The sequence below is a fragment of the Mesoplodon densirostris genome, unplaced genomic scaffold, assembly GCF_025265405.1.
Source record: "Mesoplodon densirostris isolate mMesDen1 unplaced genomic scaffold, mMesDen1 primary haplotype scaffold_44, whole genome shotgun sequence".
Taxonomy (NCBI): domain Eukaryota; kingdom Metazoa; phylum Chordata; class Mammalia; order Artiodactyla; family Ziphiidae; genus Mesoplodon; species Mesoplodon densirostris.
The window spans coordinates 3,785,051-3,807,072 of NW_026778198.1; positions in this window are offsets into that span (position 1 = coordinate 3,785,051).

The window sequence follows — 22,022 nt, forward strand, 5'->3', positions numbered from 1 at the left end:
TTTGTGATGACAAGGGCATGGAGCAATGTTATGAGAGGGTACATGGAGCATCGTGATGCCAATGACATGGAGCATTGTGATGCCAAGAGTCATGGAGCTTTGTGATGACAAGTCATGGAGCATTTTGATGAAAAGGGCATGGTGCATTGTGATGAGAAGGGCAGGGAGCATTTTGATGACCGGTTCATGCAGCAATTTGATAAAAATTGTAATGGAACATTTAGATGACAGGGGTTATAGAACATTCTGATGTCAGGGGTCTTGAAGCATTGGGATGGAAAGGGTCATGGAGCATTTTGATGACAGGGCTTATGGAACATTGTGATGGCAGGGGTCATGGAACATTGTGATGATAAGTGGATGTAACATTGTGATGACAGGGTCATGGATCATTGTGATTCCAGGGGTGAGGGAGTATTGTGATGACTAGTGATGGAACACTGTGATATCTCTGGTGAGAGAGCATTTTGATGAGAAGTGCATGGACCATTGTGATTACAAGGTTTATGGAGCATTGCAATTACAAGGTTGTGGACACTTGTGATGAAATGCGCATGGCACATTGTGATGACAATGGTCATGGAGCATTATTCTGACAAAGACATGGAGCATTGTGATGACAAGGGTCACTGAGAATTGTGATGAAAAGTTCATGGAGCATTTTGGTTACAAAGGTCACAGAGCCTTGTGATGATGCAGGCATGGACCATTGTGATGAAAAACGTTATGAAGAATTGTGATGACTGGAGTCAAGGAGCATTGTGATGACACGGGTCATGGAGCACTGTGATGACAAGGTCATGGTGCATTGTGATGACAGGGGCATGGAGCATTGGTCTGACAAGTTTCATAGATTATTGTGCTGAGAGTGGGCATGGTGCATTGTGATGACAATGACATGGAGAACTGTGATGCCAAGCGTCATGGATATTTGTGACGACAAAAGTCATGGAGCATTTTGATCGCAAGGGCGTTGTTCATTGTGATGAGAAGGGCATGGAGCATTGTGATGACAGGGTCATGGAGCAATTTGATGAAAAGTGTCATGGAACATTTTAATGACAGGTGTTATGGAACATTGTGATGTCATGGGTCATCGAACATTTTGATGATAAGTGCATGTAGCATTGTGATGACAGGAGTCATGGAACATTGTGATGACAGGGGTGACGGAGTATTGTGACAAAACTGATGTAGCATTGTGATATCAGTGGTGAGAGAGCATTTTGATGAGAAGTGCATGGAGCATTGTGATGACAAATTTTATGGGGAATTGTGATGACAAGATTGTGGAGCATTGTGATGACAAGCGCATGGTGCATTGTGATGACATGTGTCAAGGAGCATTGTGCTGAAAAGCGCATGGAGCATTGTGCTGACAAGGGTCATGGAGCATTGTGCTGAGAAAGGCATAGAGCATTGTGATGACAAGTGTATTGAGAATTGTGATGACAAAGGTCATGGAGCTTTGTAATGAAAAGGGCATGGAGTATTGTGATGACAGGCATCATGGAGCGTTGTGATGACAAGTGTTATGGAACATTGTGATCACAAGTGTTTGGAGCATTGTGATGACAGAGGTTTGGATCATTTTGACTTCAAGGAGCATGGAGCATTGTGATGACAAGGGCATGAAGCAATGTGATCCCAAGGTTCATGGAGGATTGTGATGACAATGGAAATGGAGTATTGTGATGACAAGCGCATAGAGGACTGTAATGACAAGGTCTTGTAGCACTTTCCTGACAAAGGCATGGAGCACTGTGATGACATGTGTCATGGAGAACTGTGAGGACAAGCTTCACGGATTATTGTGAATACAGGGGTCATGGAGCATTGGGATGACAAGGGCATGGATCATTGTGATGACAAGGGTCATGGAGCACTGGGGTGAAAATGTTCATGGAGTGTTGTGATGACAGGGGTCATGGAGCATTTTGATGACTAGGGAATGGAGCATTGTGATGAGAAGAGTCCCGGATCATTGTGTTGTCAGGTGTCATGGAGTGTTGAGATGACAGTGGTCATGGAGCATTGTGATGATATTGGCAATGGAGCATTGTGATGAGAAGGTCGTGGATCATTGGGCTAAAAATGTTCATGGATTATTGTGATGACAGGGGTCATGGAGAATTGTGATGACAAGGGAATGGAGCATGGTGATGACAAGGTCCTGGAGCATTGTGATGAGAAGACCATGGAGACTTGTGAAGACAAGTCTCATGGAGCATTCTGATTAAAAGGGGCATGGAGTATTGTGATTACAGGGGTCTTGGAGCATTGTGATGACAGAGGTCATGGAGCATTTTAATTTTGTTGTGATGACAATAGCATGAAGCATTATGATGATGGGCATGGTGAATTGTGATGACAGGCTTCATGGATCATTGAGATGAAAAGCGGCATAGAGCATTGTGATTACAGGGTTCTTGGAGCATTGTGATGAGAAGGGTCATGGAGCTTTGTGATGACAAGGCCATGGAACATTGTGATGGCAGGGGTCATGGAGCATTGTTATTACTGTTGTAATGGAGCATTGTGATGGCAAGGACATGGAGCATTGTGATGAGAAGGCCATGGAGCATTCTGATGACATGTGTCATGGAGCTTTGTGAACACATAGGCATGGATCAATGTGATGAGAGCATTCTTGGAGCACTGTGATGACAATGACTTGGAGCAGTGTGATGCCAACTGTCATTGATCTTTGTGATGACAAAGGCCAGGAGCATTTTGATGGCAAGGGCGTTGTGCATTGTGATGAGAAGGGCAGGGAGCATCCTGAGGACAGGGTCATGGAGCAATTTAATGAAAAGTTTTATGGAAAATTTTGATGACAGGTGTTATGAAACATTGTAATGTCAGGGGGCATGGAGCATTGTGATGACCAGGTCATGCCGTATTGTTAAGAGAGGTGTCAGGGAGCATTGTGATGACATTTGTAATGGCCCATTGTGATGAGGATGGCATGGAGCATTGTGAGGCCAAGTGTCATGGAGGATACTGATGACAAAGGTAATGGAGCATTGTGATGACAATGGCTTGGAGCATTGTTTTGACAAGGTTCAGGGAGCATTGTGCTGACAAGTGCATGGAGAATTGTGATGACAAGGGTCATGGAGCATTCTGATGACAAGCTTGTGGAGTATTTTGATGACAATGGCATGCAGCATTGTGATGAAAACGGCATGGGGCATTGTGATGTAAAAGGCATGGAGCCTTTTCGTGACAGGGTTCAAGGAGCATTCTGATGACAAGTGTCAGGGAGCATTGTGATGACAAGTGTATTGAGAATTGTGATCACAAAGGTAATGGACCATTATGATGAAAAGGGTATGGTGTATTGTGATGACAGGCATCATGGAGCGTTGTGATGACCAGTGTTATGGAACATTGTGATCACAAGGGTTTGGAGCATTGTGATGACAGAGGTCATGGATCATTTTGATTTCAAGGAGCATGGAACATTGTGATGACAAGGGCATGAAGCAATGTGAGCGCAATATTCATGGAGGATTGTGATGACAATGGAAATGGAGTATTGTGATGACAAGCGCATAGAGAATTGTAATGACAAGGTCATGTAGCATTTTGCTGACAAAGGCATGGAGCATTGTGATGACATGTGTCATGGAGCACTGTGATGACAAGCGTCACGGAGCATAGTGAATACAGGGGTCATGGAGCATTGGGATGAAAAGGGCATGCATCATTGTGATGAGAAGTGTCATGGCACATTTGGCTGAAAATGTTCATGGAGTATTGTGATGACTGGGGTCATGGAGCATTGTGATGAGAAGGGAATGGAGCACTGTGATGAAAAGGTCCTGGAGCACTGTGATGTGAAGACCATGGTACTTTGTGATGACATGTGTCATGGAGCATTCTGATGAAAAGACGCAGGGATCATTGTGATTACAGGGGTCTTGGAGCATTGTGATGATAAGGGCATGGAACATTATGATGAGAATGTCATGGAGCATTCTGATGACATGCGTCATGGAGATTTGTGATGACAAGTACAAGGAACATTGTGATCAGAGCGGTCTTGGAGCATTGTGATGAAAAAGGCATGGAGCCTTGTCATGAAAGATTTCAATGTGCATACTGACGGCAATAGTCAGAGAGCATTGTGATGACAAGTGTATTGAGCATTGTGATGACAAAAGTCATGGTGCATTGTGATGAGAAGACCATGGATAATTGTGCTGACCAGCGTCATGGGGCATTGTGATGACAAGTGTTATGGAACATTCTGATCACAAGGGTTTGGAGCATTGTGTTGACAGAGGTCATGGAGCATTTTGATTTAATTGTGATGACAATAGCATGAAGCATTATGATGATGGGCATGGTGCATTGTGATGACAGCGTTCATGGAGCATTGAGATGAAAAGTGGCATGGAGCATTAGTCTGACAAGTTTCATGGATTATTGTGATAAGAGTGGACATGGCACATTGTGATGACAAGGGCATGGTGCACTGTGATAACAAGGTCGTAGATTATGGTGAAGAAAGTTGTCAGGGAGCATTGTGATGAAATATGTCATGTTCCAGTTTGATGACAATATCATGGAGCACTGTGATGCCAAGTGTCATGGAGGATTGTTGTGACAAAGTAAAGGAGCATTGTGATATCAAGGGCATGGAGAATTGTGATATCAAGGGCCATTGATAATTTTAATGTCCAGGTCATGAAACATTGTGATGACAATCGCTTGGAGCTTCCTATGACAGGGGTCATGGAGCAATGCTGTGACAAGTGCATGGAGTATTGTGATGACAAGAGCATATAACATTGTTATGTGAAGTGCCGTGGAGCATTGTAATGACAAGAACATGGAGAATTTTGAGGACAAGGGACATTGAGCTTTGAGATGACAAGGCATGGAGCATGGTGATGGCAAAACCTTGGAGCATTGTGATGAGAAGACCTTGGGTAATTGTGATGTCGAGCATCATGGAGCACTGTAATGACAAGGGGCATGAAGCATTGTGATGACAGGTTTCACGGAGCATTGTGATCACAGGGTTCATGGAGCATTGTGATGACAAGTGCATGGAGCATTGTGATGACAAGTGCATGGAGCATTGAAATGTCAAGTGCATGGAGAATTGTGATGACAAGAGCATGAAACGTTGTGATGAGAAGTGTCATGTAGCATTGTGATGTCAAGGACGTGGAGAATTGTGATGACAAGGGACATGGAGCATTGTGATAACCAGAGCGTGGAGCATTGTGATGACAGGGGTCATGGAGCATTATTATGACAAGAGCCATAGTGCATTCTGACATAAGATATCACTTATGAAGGGAATGTAAACATGGCTAAATATGAAATGAATTAGGGAAGAGAACAGAGTCTCAGATTTAGAAAACACTCTAACGCTTGCTTAAGGGGAAAGAGAGGTGGGGAGATGCACAAAACAGAAGTTTGATATTAGCTCAGGTAATGTTCCATAATCCAAAAACAGAAGAGACAAGCCCTACTCCTTCCTCAGTGAATGGAACTCAACATCCCTATTCCCCGCAGAGAAATATATCTGACTAGTAAGAATTTTAACACCTATGTATTGATATGTCTCCATAAGGGAACGAAGTGTGTCTAGAATGACATAAACATGGCAGTGAAAATCAACTCAAACCCACTATAAAAATAAATTTCAAAACAAAAGATAAAAACAGTAAAATTCTTACACAATACCTTCAGGGGTTCTGATGAAACCTGGAATGACCCTATCTACAATGACAGCTGGATGTGGCATAAGGCTGGTCACTTGGGACTGAGAGGATTGGTGAGATTGGGTGAAAAAATGCCGACCCTTTAAAGCAATAATGCCTGCCACCCATTCCATGGTTCCCATCTCTCCAGGTAGAAGGGAATATCACTACAATTATAACATGTATGGGAACCTAGAGAATGGAAACCGACTTATGGTGAAAGGTTTTTAAAACTCTACTACTTTTTTTCTCTCCTTGTGCTCCAGTTTGACATTCCAACTGCTTTACTATCACTCTCACAACTTGGAGAGTCAGCCCCTATAACCTCATGGTTCACACAGTTGGCAAATTCTGCAGAGGATATAAGGGATGAGAGAGAACCAAAGAGAGAGTAGCTGTAGGCATTTGGATGGCCACATGTCACTCTAATTTCCCGTCACGAAGAGGAATTAACCAAAGTCTCAGCCTTCCCCCCCAGAACCAGGATAGTTCCAGAAGCAAAACTGTGGATCTGTGGTCAGCTAACAAAAACGCAAGTTGAAAAATGGAGCTCAGGGCCACAGCAATTCACTAACCTGCAGAGTTATAAAGGAGTACTCTCTTCCAAAAATCTGTTGACGGAAAGCCACGAGGCGGAAGCGAAAATGAGGCAGAATGGCATGTAACAGATTTCAAGAGGTACATTGGAATCGCCTTTAAACACAGGAAAAGCATCACAACGTCGAAAATTATGGAAATGGCCATAAAGGGCATATGGGATTTCACGTGAATATATTCAGGAGAAAACGCTTATGACCTTTTCAGACAAGCAAGCAAGCGGGCAATGCAAATCTGCACTACAATGAAGTATCACTTCCCACCGGTCAAACAGGACATCCACAAAATGTGTAAAAACCAGAAAGGCAAGACAGGCCCTGGAGAACAGGGTGCCCTGTTAGGCTGATGGGCGGGATGTAAATTGCCAACTGCCTCTCCGGAGGAGTGCATTGTGTTCCCTAAAACAAGTAAACAACAAAGCTATGGAGCCAAGAGCACTTCCAATCTAGGGAATATACCTTGGGAAAACTGAAATCAATAAGACAGATCCACACAAAAATTCAGGGCTGCACTGCTTACAAAAACCTCAACTTGGGTACACCTTAAATATCCCAGGAAAGACAAAAATGGTTCAGGAAATTGTGGTACTTACGTATGATGGATTATCCCTGAGCCATAAAATCAATGTCATAAGGCCAGTAGCAGCAAAATGAGTGGATTCAGGTACGATGATTCTAAGTGAAATAAGTCACACAGAAAAAGAAACTTATCATAAAATATCACTTATGAAGATCCTGTAAACATGGCTACACATGAACTGAGTTAGGAAAGAAAAGAGAGTCTCACATTTAGAAAACACCCTTTTGTCTTCTTAAGGGGGAAGGAGAGGTGGGGTGATGCATAAAACCAGAGTTTGATATTAGTACAGGTACCGTTCCAAAAACCAAATATGGAATAGACAAGACCTACTCCTTCCTCAGTGAAAGGGACTCAACACCTCATATTCACCGCAGAGTAATATATCTTACTAGTAAGAATCTTAATACCTATGTATTGATATGTCTCCATAAGGGAAACAAGTGTGTCTAGACTGGCATAAACATGGCAGTGAGAATCAGCTCAAACCCACTATATAAAGCAATTTCAAAAACAAAACAAAAAAACAGGGAAATTTCTTACAATTCCTTCAGGGTATCTGATGAAACTGGGAATGACCCTATCTACAATGACAGCTGGATGTGGCATAAGGCTGGACACTTGGGACTGAGAGGATTGGTGAGATTGGGTGAGCAAATGCAGACCCTTTAAATCAATAATGAGTGGCACCCATTCCATTTGTCCCAACTCTGCTGGTTGAAGGGAATATTACTACAGGTATAACATGTACGGGAAACCTAGGGAATGGACACACTGTGAATACGAAAGGTTTCTAAAACTCAACGAATAGTCCCTCTCCTAGTGCTCGGGTTTGAATTTCCAACTGCATTACTATCAATCTCCCAACTTAGAGAGACTGCCCCTTTAACCTCCTGCTTCTCACAGGTTGCCAAATTGGCAGAGGATGAAAGGGAAGAGGGAGAACCAATGAGAGAGTAGCTGTTAGGCATTTGGACGGGCACATGTCACTCTAATTTCCCGGCCGGAAGCAGAATTAACCAAAGTCTCAGCCACGCACTATGTACCAGCATAGGTCGTGAAGCAATATTTTGGACTTGCGTTCAGCTCACAAAAAACGAGTTGAAAACTGGACCACAGGGGCACAGCAATTCACAAACTGGCAGAGTATAAAGGACAACTATCGTCCACAAATCTGTTGAGGGAAGGCACCGAGGCGGACTTGAATGCAAGGCCGAATAGCAGGAAACAGATTTCAAGAGTTACGTAGGAATCACCTATAAAGCACAGGAAGAGGGGCAAAACTTCGACAATGATGCACATGGCCAAAAAGGGCGTATGCGTTTTCTCCTGAATATATTCAGGAGAAAACGCATACGCCCTTTTTGACAACAAAGCAAGTGGGCAATGCAAATCTGCACTACAAAGTAGTATCACTTCCCACCGGTCAAAAGGGATATCTGCAAAATGTGTAAAATCCAGAAAGGCAAGACAGGCCATGGAGAACAGGGAGTCTTGTTATGCTGATGGGCGGGATGTAAATTGCCAACTGCCTCACTGGAGGAGTGCATTGTGTGCCCTAAAACAAGTAAACAACAGAGCTACAGAGCCAAGGGCACTTCCACTCTAGGGAATATACCTTGGGAAAACTGAAAATCAATGAGACAGAGCCAGCCCCAAATTTAGGGCTGGACTGCTTACAAGAACCTCAACTTGTGTACACCTTAAATATCCCAAGAAATATAAAAATGGTTCAAAAAATTGTGGTACTTATGTACAATGCAATATCCCTCAGCCATGAAATCAATGTCATAAGACCAGTAGCAGCAAAGTGAGTGGTTCAGGTACGATGATTCTAAGTGAAATAAGTCACACATAAAAATAAACTTATCATAAGATATCACTTATGAAGTTCCTGTAAACATGGCTACACATGAACTGAGTTAGGAAAGAGAAGAGAGTCTCACATTGAGAAAACACTCTTATGCCTGCTTAAGGGCGAAAGAGAGGTGGGGTGATGCATAAAACCAGAGTTTGATATAAGCACAGGTACCTTTCCAAAAACCAACTATGAAATAGACAAGAACTACACCTTCCTCAGTGAAAGGGACTCAAAACCCCATATTTCCCACAGAGGAATAGATCTGACTAGTAAGAATCTTAAAACCTATGTATTGATATGTCTCCGTAAGGGAATCAAGTGTGTCTAGACTGGCATAAACATGGGAGCGAGAATCAGCTCAAACCCACTATAAAAAGGAATTTCAAAAACAAAACATAAAAACTGGATAATTCTTTACAAATCTTTCAGGGTCTCTGATGAAACCTGGAGTGACCCAATCTACAATGACAGCTGGGTGTGGCATAAGGCTTGACACTTGGGACTGAGAGGACTGGTGAGATTGGGTGAGAAATTGCAGACAGTATAAAGCCATAATGCATGGCCCCCATTCCATGTTTCCCAACTCTCCAGGTTAAAGGGAATATTACTACAACTATAACATGTACGGGAAACCTAGAGAATGGACACACTGTGAATATGAAAGTTTTTAAATACTCAATGAATAGTCCCTCTACTGGTGCTCCGGTTTGACATTCCAACTGCTTTACGATCAATCTCCTAACTTGGAGAGACAGCCCTTTTAACCTCCTGGTTCACACAGGTTGCCTCTTGGCAGAGGATGGAAGGGAAGAGGGAGAACCAATGAGAGAGTAGCTGTTAGGCATTTGGACGGGCACGTGTCACTCTAATTTCCCGGCAAGAAGAAGAATTAACCAAAGTCTCAGCCACCCACAGCGAACCAGTATACGTCCTGAACCAAAATTTTGGACTTGCGTTCAGCTCACAAAAAACGAGTTGAAAAATGGAGCTCAGGGGCACAGCAATTCACAAACTGGCAGATTAATAAAGGACAACTATCGTCCTAAAATCTGTTGAGGGAAGGCAACGAGGCCGAATTGAAAGCTAGGCAGAATAGCAGGAAACAGATTTCAAGAGGTACCAAGGAATCACCTGTAAAGCACAGGAAGAGGGGCACAACTTCGACAATGATGCACTTGGCCAAAAAGGGCGTATGCTTTTTCTACTGAATATATTCAGGAGAAAACGCATACGCCCTTTTTGGCCAAGCAAGCAAGCAGGCAATGCAGATATGCACTACAATGAAGTATCACTTCCCACCAGTCCAAAGGGACATCCACAAAATGTGTAAAAACCAGAAAGGCAAGACAGGCCCTGGAGAACAGGTAGCCTTGTTATGATGATTGGCGGGATGTAAATTGCCAACTGCCTCACTGGAGGAATGCATTGTGTTCCCTAAAACAAGTAAACAACAGAGCTACAGGGCCAAGGGCACTTCCAGTCAAGGGAATATACCTTGGGAAAACTGAAAATCAATAAGACAGAGCCACCCCCAAATTTAGAGCTACACTGCTTACAAGAACCTCAACTTGGGTACACCTTAAATATCCCAGGAAATATAAAAATGGTTCAAAACATTGTGGTACTTACGTAAGATGGAATATCCCTCAGCCATGAAATCAATGTCATACGACCAGTAGCAGCAAAGTGAGTGGATTCAGGTACGATGATTCTAAGTGAAATAAGTCACACAGAAAAAGAAACTTATCATAAGATATCACTTATGAAGATCCTGTAAACATGGCTACACATGAACTGAGTTAGGAAAGAGAACAGAGTCTTACATTTAGAAAACACTCTTATGCCTGCTTAAGGGGGAAGGAGAGATGGTGTGATACATAAAACCAGAGTTTGATATAAGCACAGGTACCGTTCCAAAAACCAACTATGGAATAGACAAGACCTACACCTTCCTCAGTGAAAGGGACTCAAAAACACATATTTCCCTCAGAGGAATAGATCTGACTAGTAAGAATCTTAAAACCTATGTATTGATATGTCTCCATAAGGGAATCAAGTGTGTCTAGACTGGCATAAACATGGCAGCAAGAATCAGCTCAAACCCACCATAAAAAGGAATTTCAAAAACAAAACAAAAAAACAGGGAAATTCTTTACAATTCCTTCAGGGTGTCTGTTGAAACCTGAATGACCCTATCTGCAATGACAGCTGGATGTGGTATAAGGCTGGACACTTGGGACTGAGAAGATACGTGAGATTGGGTGAGCAAATGCAGACCCTTTAAAGCAATAATTCATGGCACCCATTCCATGGGTCACAATGCTCCAGGTTGAAGGGAATATTACTACAGCTATAACATGTACGGGAAACCTACAGAATGGATACGCTGTGAATATGAAAGGTTTCTAAAACTCAACGAATAGTCCCTCTCGTGGTGCTCCGTTTTGACTTTACATCAGCTTTCCTATCAATCTCCCAACTTGGAGAGACAGCCCCTTTAACCTCCTGGTTCGCACAGGTTGCCAATTTGGCAGAGGATGGAAGGGAAGAGGGAGAACCAATTAGAGAGTAGCTGTTAGGCATTTGGACGGGCACCTGTCACTCTAATTTCCCGGCAGGAAGAAGAATTAACCAAAGACTCAGCCACCCATCGGGCACCAGTATAGGTCCAGAAACCAAAATTTTGGACTTGCATTCAGGTCACAAAAAATGAGTTGAAAAATGGAGCTCAGGGCCACAGTAATTCACAAACAGGCAGATTAATAAAGGACAACTATCGTCCAAAAATCTGTTGAGGGAAGGCAACGAGGCCTACTTGAAAGTGAGGCAGAAAGCAGGAAACAGATTTCAAGAGGTACGTAGGAATCGCCTGTAAAGCACAGGAAGAAGGGCACAACTTCGACAATGATTCACTTGGCTGAAATGGGCGTATGTGTTTTCTACTGAATATATTCAGGGGAAAACACATACGCCCTTTTTGGCCAAGCAAGCAAGCGGGCAATGCAAATCTGCACTACAAAGAAGTATCACTTCCCACCGGTCAAAAGAAACAACCACAAAATGTGTAAAAACAAGAAAGGTCAGAGAGGCCCTGGAGAACAGGGAGCCTTGTTATGCTGATGGGCGGGATGTAAATTGCCAACTGCCTCACTGGAGGAGTGCATTGTGTTCCCTAAAACAAGTAAACAACAGAGCTACAGAGCCAAGGGCACTTCCAGTCTAGGGAATATTCCTTGGGTAAACTGAAAATCAATAAGATAGAGCCACCCCCAAATTTAGGGCTGCACTGCTTACAAGAACCTCAACTTGGGTACACCTTAAATATCCCAGGAAATATAAAAATGGTTTAAAAAATTTTAGTACTTACATACGATGGAATATCGCTCAGCCATCAAATCAATGTCATAAGACCAGTAGCAGCAAAGTGAGTGGTTCAGGTACGATGATTCTAAGTGAAATAAGTCACACAGAAAAGAAACTTAGCATAAGATATCAATTATGAAGATCCTGTAAACATGGCTATACATGAACTGAGTTTGGAAAGAGAACAGAGTCTCACATTTAGAAAACACTCTTATGCCTGCTTAAGGGGGAAGGAGAGGTGGGGTGATGCATAAAATCAGAGTTTGATATAAGCACAGGTACCGTTCCAAAAACCAACTATGGAATAGACAAGACCCACACCTTCCTCAGTGAAAGGGACTCAAAACCCCATATTTCCCGCAGAGGAATAGATCTGACTAGTATGAATCTTAAAACCTATGTATTGATATGTCTCCGTAAGGGAATCAAGGTGTCTAGACTGACATAAACATGGCAGCGAGAATCAGCTCAAACCCACTATAAAAAGGAATTTCAAAATCAAAACAAAAAAACAGGGAAATTCTTTAAAATTCCTTCAGGGACTCTGATGAAACATGGAATGACCCTATCTACAATGACAGCTGGATGTGGCATAAGGCTGGACACTTGGGACTGAGAGGATTGGTGAGATTGGGTGAGCAAATGCAGACCCTTTAAAGCAATAATGCTTGGGCCCCATTCCATGGGTCCTAACTCTCTAGGTTGAACGGAGTATTACTACAGCTATAACATGTACGGGAGACCTAGAGAATGGGCACACTGTGAATATGAAAGGTTTCTAAAACTCAACGAATAGTCCCTCTCCTTTTGTTCCATTTTGACTTTCCAACTGCTTTACTATCAATCTCCCAACTTGGAGAGACAGCCCCTTTAACATCCTGGTTCGCACAGTTTGCCAATTTGGCAGAGGATGTAAGGGAAGAGGGAGAACCAATGAGAGAGTAGCTGTTAGGCATTTGGACGGGGACATGTCACTCTAATTTCCCGGCAGAAAGAAGAATTAACCAAAGTCTCAGACACCCGTCGGGAACGAGTATAGGTCCTGAACCAGAAATTTGGACTTGCGTTCAGCTCACAAAAAACGAGTTGAAAAATGTAGCTCAGGGGCACAGCAATTCACAAAGTGTCAGAGTAATAAAGGACAACTATCATCCAAAAATCTGTTGAGGGAAGGCAACGAGGCCACCTTGAATGCGAGGCAGAATTACAGGAAACAGATTTCAAGAGGTACGTAGGAATCGCCTGTAAAGAACAGGAAGAGGGGCACAACTGCGAAAATGGTGCACTTGGCCAAAAAGGGCGTATGCGTTTTCTCCTGAATATATTCAGGAGAAAACGCATACGCCCTTTTTGGCCAAGCAAGCAAGCGGGCAATGCAAATCTGCACTACAAATAAGTATGATTTCCCACCGGTCAAAAGGGACATCCACAAAATGTGTAAAAACCAGAAAGGCAAGACAGGCCCTGGAGAACTGGGAGCCTTGTTATGCTGATGGGCGGGATGTAAATTGCCAACTGCCTCACTGGAGGAGTGCATTGTGTTCCCTAAAACAAGTAAACAACAGAGCTACAGAGCCAATGGCACTTCCAGTCTAGGGAATATACCTTGGGAAAACTGAAAATCAATAAGAGAGAGCCACCCCCAAATTAAGGGCTACACTGCTTACAAGAACCTCAACTTGGGTACACCTTAAATATCCCAGGAAATATAAAAATGGTTCAAAAAATTGTGGTACTTACATACGATGGAATATCCCTCAGCCATGACATCAATATCATAAGACCAGTAGCAGCAAAGTGAGTGGATTCAGGTAGGATGATTCTAAGTGAAATAAGTCACACAGAAAAAGAAACTTATCATAAGATATGACTTATGAAGATCCTGTAAACATGGCTACACATGAACTGAGTTAGGAAAGAGAACAGAGTCTCACATTTAGAAAACACTCTTATGCCTGCTTAATGGGGAAGGAGAGGTGGGGTGATGCAGAAAACCAGAGTTTGATATAAGCACAGGTACCGTTCCAAAAACCAACTATGGAATAGGCAAGACCTACACCTTCCTCAGTGAAAGGGACTCAAAACGCCATATTTCCCAGAGAGGAATATATCTGACTAGTAAGAATCATAAAACCTATGTATTGATATGTCTCCCTAAGGGAATCAAGTGTGTCTAGACTGGCATAAACATGGCAGCGAGAATCAGCAAAAACCCACTATAAAAATGAATTTCAAAAACAAAACAAAAAACAGGGAAATTCTTTACAATTCCTTCAGGGTCTCTGATGAAACCTGGAATGACCCTATCTACAATGACAGCTGGATGTGGCATAAGGCTGGACACTTGGGACTGAGAGGATTGTTGAGATTGGGTGAGAAATTGCAGACACTATAAAGCAATAACGCATGGCCCCCATTCCATGTTTCCCAACTCTCCAGGTTAAAGGGAATATTACTACAGCTCTAACATGTATGGGAAACCTAGAGAATGGACACACTGTGAATACGAAAGGTTTCTAAAACTCAAAGAATATTCCCTCTCCTTTTTTTCCGGTTTGACTTTCCAACTGCTTTACTATCAATCTCCCAACTTGGAGAGACAGTCCCTTTAACCTCCTGGTTCGCACAGGTTGCCAATTTGGCACAGGATGAAAGGGAAGAGGGAGAACCAATGAGAGAGTAGCTGTTAGGCATTTGGACGGGGACATGTCACTCTAATATCCCGGCAGAAAGAAGAATTAACCAAAGTCTCAGACACCCGTCGGGAACGAGTATAGGTCCTGAACCAGAAATTTGGACTTGCGTTCAGCTCACAAAAAACGAGTTGAAAAATGGAGCTCAGGGGCACAGCAATTCACAAAGTGTCAGAGTAATAAAGGACAACTATCATCCAAAAATCTGTTGAGGGAAGGCAACGAGGCCACCTTGAATGCGAGGCAGAATAGCAGGAAACAGATTTCAAGAGGTACGTAGGAATCGCCTGTAAAGAACAGGAAGAGGGGCACAACTGCGACAATGGTGCACTTGGCCAAAAAGGGCGTATGCGTTTTCTCCTGAATATATTCAGGAGAAAACGCATACGCCCTTTTTGGCCAAGCAAGCAAGCGGGCAATGCAAATCTGCACTACAAAGAAGTATCATTTCCCACCGGTCAAAAGGGACATCCACAAAATGTGTAAAAACCAGAAAGGCAAGACAGGCCCTGGAGAACTGGGAGCCTTGTTATGCTGATGGGCGGGATGTAAATTGCCAACTGCCTCACTGGAGGAGTGCATTGTGTTCCCTAAAACAAGTAAACAACACAGCTACAGAGCCAATGGCACTTCCAGTCTAGGGAATATACCTTGGGAAAACTGAAAATCAATAAGAGAGAGCCACCCCCAAATTAAGGGCTACACTGCTTACAAGAACCTCAACTTGGGAACACCTTAAATATCCCAGGAAATATAAAAATGGTTCAAAAAATTGTGGTACTTACATACGATGGAATATCCCTCAGCCATGAAATCAATATCATAAGACCAGTAGCAGCAAAGTGAGTGGATTCAGGTAGGATGATTCTAAGTGAAATAAGTCACACAGAAAAAGAAACTTATCATAAGATATGACTTATGAAGATCCTGTAAACATGGCTACACATGAACTGAGTTAGGAAAGAGAACAGAGTCTCACATTTAGAAAACACTCTTATGCCTGCTTAAGGGGGAAGGAGAGGTGGGGTGATGCAGAAAACCAGAGTTTGATATAAGCACAGGTACCGTTCCAAAAACCAACTATGGAATAGGCAAGACCTACTCCTTCCTCAGTGAAAGGGACTCAAAACCCCATATTTCCCAGAGAGGAATATATCTGACTAGTAAGAATCATAAAACCTATGTATTGATATGTCTCCCTAAGGGAATCAAGTGTGTCTAGACTGGCATAAACATGGCAGCGAGAATCAGCAAAAACCCACTATAAAAATGAATTTCAAAAACAAAACAAAAAACAGGGAAATTCTTTACAATTCCTTCAGGGTCTCTGATGAAACCTGGAATGACCCTATCTACAATGACAGCTGGATGTGGCATAAGGCTGGACACTTGGGACTGAGAGGATTGTTGAGATTGGGTGAGAAATTGCAGACACTATAAAGCAATAACGCATGGCCCCCATTCCATGTTTCCCAACTCTTCAGGTTAAAGGGAATATTACTACAGCTCTAACATGTATGGGAAACCTAGAGAATGGACACACTGTGAATACGAAAGGTTTCTAAAACTCAAAGAATATTCCCTCTCCTTTTTTTCCGGTTTGACTTTCCAACTGCTTTACTATCAATCTCCCAACTTGGAGAGACAGTCCCTTTAACCTCCTGGTTCGCACAGGTTGCCAATTTGGCACAGGATGAAAGGGAAGAGGGAGAACCAATGAGAGAGTAGCTGTTAGGCATTTGGACGGGGACATGTCACTCTAATATCCCGGCAGAAAGAAGAATTAACCAAAGTCTCAGACACCCGTCGGGAACGAGTATAGGTCCTGAACCAGAAATTTGGACTTGCGTTCAGCTCACAAAAAACGAGTTGAAAAATGGAGCTCAGGGGCACAGCAATTCACAAAGTGTCAGAGTAATAAAGGACAACTATCATCCAAAAATCTGTTGAGGGAAGGCAACGAGGCCACCTTGAATGCGAGGCAGAATAGCAGGAAACAGATTTCAAGAGGTACGTAGGAATCGCCTGTAAAGAACAGGAAGAGGGGCACAACTGCGACAATGGTGCACTTGGCCAAAAAGGGCGTATGCGTTTTCTCCTGAATATATTCAGGAGAAAACGCATACGCCCTTTTTGGCCAAGCAAGCAAGCGGGCAATGCAAATCTGCACTACAAAGAAGTATCATTTCCCACCGGTCAAAAGGGACATCCACAAAATGTGTAAAAACCAGAAAGGCAAGACAGGCCCTGGAGAACTGGGAGCCTTGTTATGCTGATGGGCGGGATGTAAATTGCCAACTGCCTCACTGGAGGAGTGCATTGTGTTCCCTAAAACAAGTAAACAACAGAGCTACAGAGCCAATGGCACTTCCAGTCTAGGGAATATACCTTGGGAAAACTGAAAATCAATAAGAGAGAGCCACCCCCAAATTAAGGGCTACACTGCTTACAAGAACCTCAACTTGGGTACACCTTAAATATCCCAGGAAATATAAAAATGGTTCAAAAAATTGTGGTACTTACATACGATGGAATATCCCTCAGCCATGAAATCAATATCATAAGACCAGTAGCAGCAAAGTGAGTGGATTCAGGTAGGATTATTCTAAGTGAAATAAGTCACACAGAAAAAGAAACTTATCATAAGATATCACTTATGAAGATCCTGTAAACATGGCTACACATGAACTGAGTTAGGAAAGAGAACAGAGTCTCACATTTAGAAAACACTCTTATGCCTGCTTAAGGGGGAAGGAGAGGTGGGGTGATGCAGAAAACCAGAGTTTGATATAAGCACAGGTACCGATCCAAAAACCAACTATGGAATAGGCAAGACCTACTCCTTCCTCAGTGAAAGGGACTCAAAACCCCATATTTCCCAGAGAGGAATATATCTGACTAGTAAGAATCATAAAACCTATGTATTGATATGTCTCCCTAAGGGAATCAAGTGTGTCTAGACTGGCATAAACATGGCAGCGAGAATCAGCACAAACCCAGTATAAAAATGAATTTCAAAAACAAAACAAAAAACAGGGAAATTCTTTACAAGTCCTTCAGGGTCTCTGATGAAACCTGGAATGACCCTATCTACAATGACAGCTGGATGTGGCATAACGCTGGACACTTGGGACTGAGAGGATTGGTGAGATTGGGTGAGCAAATGCAGACCCTTTAAAGCAATAATGCAAGACCCCTATGCCATGGGTCCCAACACTCCAAGTTGAAGGGAATATTACTACAGCTATAACATGTACGGGAAACCTAGAGAATGGACACACTGTGAATACGAAAGGTTTCTAAACTCAACGAATAGTCCCTCTCGTGGTGCTCCAGTTTGACTTTCCTACTGCTTTACTATCAATCTCCCAACTTGGAAATACAGCCCCTTTAACCTCCTGATTCGCACAGGTTGCCAATTTGGCAGAGGATGGAAGGGAAGAGACAGAACCAATGAGAGAGTAGCTGTTAGGCATTTGGACGGGCACATGTCACTCTAATATCCCGGCAGGAAGAAGAATTAACCAAATTCGTAGTCACCCATCGGGAACCAGTATAGGTCCTGAACCAAAATTTTGGAGTTGCGTTCAGCTCACAAATAATGAGTTGAAAAATGGAGCTCAGGGGCACAGCAATTCACAAACTGGCAGAGTAATAAAGGACAACTATCGTCCCAAAATCTGTTGAGGGAAGGCAACGAGGCCGACTTGAAAGCGAGGCAGAATAGCAGGAAACAGATTTCAAGAGGTACGTAGGAATCGCCTGTAAAGCACAGGAAGAGGGGCACAACTTCGACAATGATTCACTTGGCCAAAAATGGTGTATGCCTTTTCCCATGAATATATTCAGGAGAAAACACATACGCCCTTTTTGGCCAAGCAAGCAAGCTGGCAATGCAAATCTGCACTACAAAGAAGTATCACTTCCCACCGGTCCAAAGGGACATCCACAAAATGTGTAAAAACCAGAAAGGCCAGAGAGGCCCTGGAGAACAGGGAGCCTTGTTATGCTGATGGGCGGGATGTAAATTGCCAACAGCCTCACTGGAGGAGTGCATTGTGTTCCCTAAAACAAGTAAACAACAGAGCTACAGAGCCAAGGGCACTTCCAGTCTAGGGAATATACATTGGGAAAACTGAAAATCAATAAGACAGAGCCACCCCCAAATTTAGGGCTGCACTGCTTACAAGAACCTCAACTTGGGTACACCTTAAATATCCCAGGAAAGATAAAAATGGTTCAAAAAATTGTGGTTCTTACGTACGATGGAATATCCCTCAGCCATGAAATCAATGTCATAAGACCAGTAGCAGCAAAGTGAGTGGATTCAGGTACGATGATTCTAAGTGAAATAAGTCACACAGAAAAAGAAACTTATCATAAGATATCACTTATGATGATCCTGTAAACATGGCTACACATGAACTGAGTTAGGAAATAGAACAGAGTCTCACATTTAGAAAACACTCTTATGCCTGCTTAAGGGGGAAGGAGAGGTGGGGTGATGCAGAAAACCAGAGTTTGATATAAGCACAGGAACCATTCCAAAAACCAATTATGGAATAGACAAGACCTACACCTTCCTCAGTGAAAGGGACGCAAAACCCCATATTTCCTGCAGAGGAATATATCTGACCAGTAAGAATCTTAATACCCATGTATTGATATGTCTCCATAAAGGAATGAAGTGTGTCTAGACTGGCATAAACATGGCAGCGTAAATCAGCTCAAACCCACTATAAAAAGGAATTTCAAAAACAAAACAAAAAAAACAGGGAAATTCTTTACAATTCCTTCAGGGTATCTGATGAAACCGGGAATGACCCTATCTACAATGGCAGCTGGATGTGGCATAAGGCTGGACACTTGGGACTGAGAGGATTGGTGAGATTTGGTGAGCAAATGCATACCCTTTAAAGCAATAATGCAAGGCCCCCATGCCATGGTTTCCAACTCTCCATTTTGAAGGGAATATTACTACAGCTATAACATGTACGGGAAACCTAGAGAATGGACACACTGTGAATACAAAAGGTTTCTAAAACTCAACGAATAGTCCCTCTCGTGGTGCTCCGGTTTGACTTTCCAACTGCTTTACTATCAATCTCCCAACTTTGAGATACAGCCCCTTTAACCTACTGGTTCGCACAGGTTGCCAATTTGGCAGAGTATGGAAGGGAAAAGGGAGAACCAATGAGAGAGTAGCTGTTAGGCATTTGGACGGACACATGTCACTCTAATTTCCAGGCAGGAAGAAGAATTAACCAAAGTCTCAGCCACCCACCGGGAACCAGTATACGTCCTGAACCAAAATTTTGGACTTGCATTCAGCTAACAAAAAACTAGTTGAAAAAAGGAGCTCAGCGGCACAGCAATACACAAACTGGCAGAGTAATAAAGGACAACTATCGTCCAAAAATCTGTTGCGGAAAGGCAAAGAGGCCGACTTGAAAGCGAGGCAGAATAGCAGGAAAGAGATTTCAAGAGGTACGTAGGGATGGCCTGTAAACCACAGGAAGAGGGGCACAACTTCGACAATGATGCACTTGGCCAAAAAGGGCGTATGCGTTTTCTCGTGAATATATTCAGGAGAAAACGCATACGCCCTTTTTGGCCAAACAAGCAAGCAGGCAATGCAAATCTGCACTACAAAGAAGTATCACTTCCCACCGGTCCAAAGGGACATCCACAAAATGTGTACAAACCAGAAAGGCCAGAGAGGCCCTGGAGAACAGGGAGCCTTGTTATGCTGATGGGCGGGATGTAAATTGCCAACTGCCTCACTGGAGGAGTGCATTGTGTTCCCTAAAACAAGTAAACAACAGAGCTACAGAGCCAAGGGCACTTCCAGTCTAGGGAATATACCTCGGTAAAACTGAAAATCAATAAGACAGAGCCAACCCAAATTTACGGCTACACTGCTTACAAGAACCTCAACTTGGGTACACCTTAAATATCCCAGGAAATTAAAAAATGGTTCAAAAAATTGTGGTAATTACGTACGATGGAATATCCCTCAGCCATGAAATCAATGTCATAAGACCAGTAGCAGCAAAATGAGTGGATTCAGGTACGATGATTCTAAGTGAAATAAGTCACACAGAAAAAGAAACTTAGCATAAGATATCATTTATGAAGTTCCTGTAAACATGGCTACACATGAACTGAGTTAGGAAAGAGAACAGAGTCTCATATTTAGAAAACACACTTATGCCTGCTTAATGGGGAAGGAGAGGTGGCGTGATGCATAAAACCACAGTTTGATATAAGCTCAGGTACCGTTCCAAAAACCAAATGTGGAATAGACAAAACCTACACCTTCCTCAGTGAAAGGGACGCAAAACCCCATATTTCCCGCAGAGGAATAGATCTGACTAGTAAGAATCTTAAAACCTATGTATTGATATGTCTCCGTAAGGGAATCAAGTGTGTCTTGACTGGCATAAACATGGCAACGAGAATCAGCTCAAACCCAGTATAAAAAGGAATTTCAAAAACAAACCAAAAAAAACAGGGAAATTCTTTACAATTCCTTCAGGGTCTCTGATGAAACCTGGAATGACCCTATCTACAATGACAGCTGGATGTGTCATAAGGCTGGAAGCTTGGGACTGAGAGGATTGGTGAGATTGGGTGAGCAAATGCAGACCCTTTAAAGCAACAATGCATGGCACCCATTCCATGGGTCCTAACTCTCTAGGTTGAACGGAGTATTACTACAGCTATAACATGTACGGGAAACCTAGAGAATGTACACACTGTGAATACGAAAGGTTTCAAAAACTCAACAAATAGTCCCTCTCTTGGTACTCTGGTTTGACTTTCCAACTGCTTTACTATCCATCTCCCAACTTGGAGAGACAGCCCCTTTTACCTCCTGGTTCGCAAAGGTTGCCAATTTGGCAGAGGATGGAAGGGAATAGGGAGAACCAATGAGATAGTAGCTGTTAGGCATTTGGACGGGCATCTGTCACTCTAATTTCCCGGCAGGAAGAAGAATTAACCAAAGTCTCAGCCACCCATCGGGAACGAGTATAGGTCCTGAACCAAAATTTTGGACTTGTGTTCAGCTCACAGAAAACGAGTTGAAAAATGGAGCTCAGGGGCATAGCAATTCACAAACTGGCAGAGTAATAAAGGACAACTATCGTCCAAAAATCTGTTGATGGAAGGCCATGAGGCCGACGTGAAAACGATGCAGAATAGCAG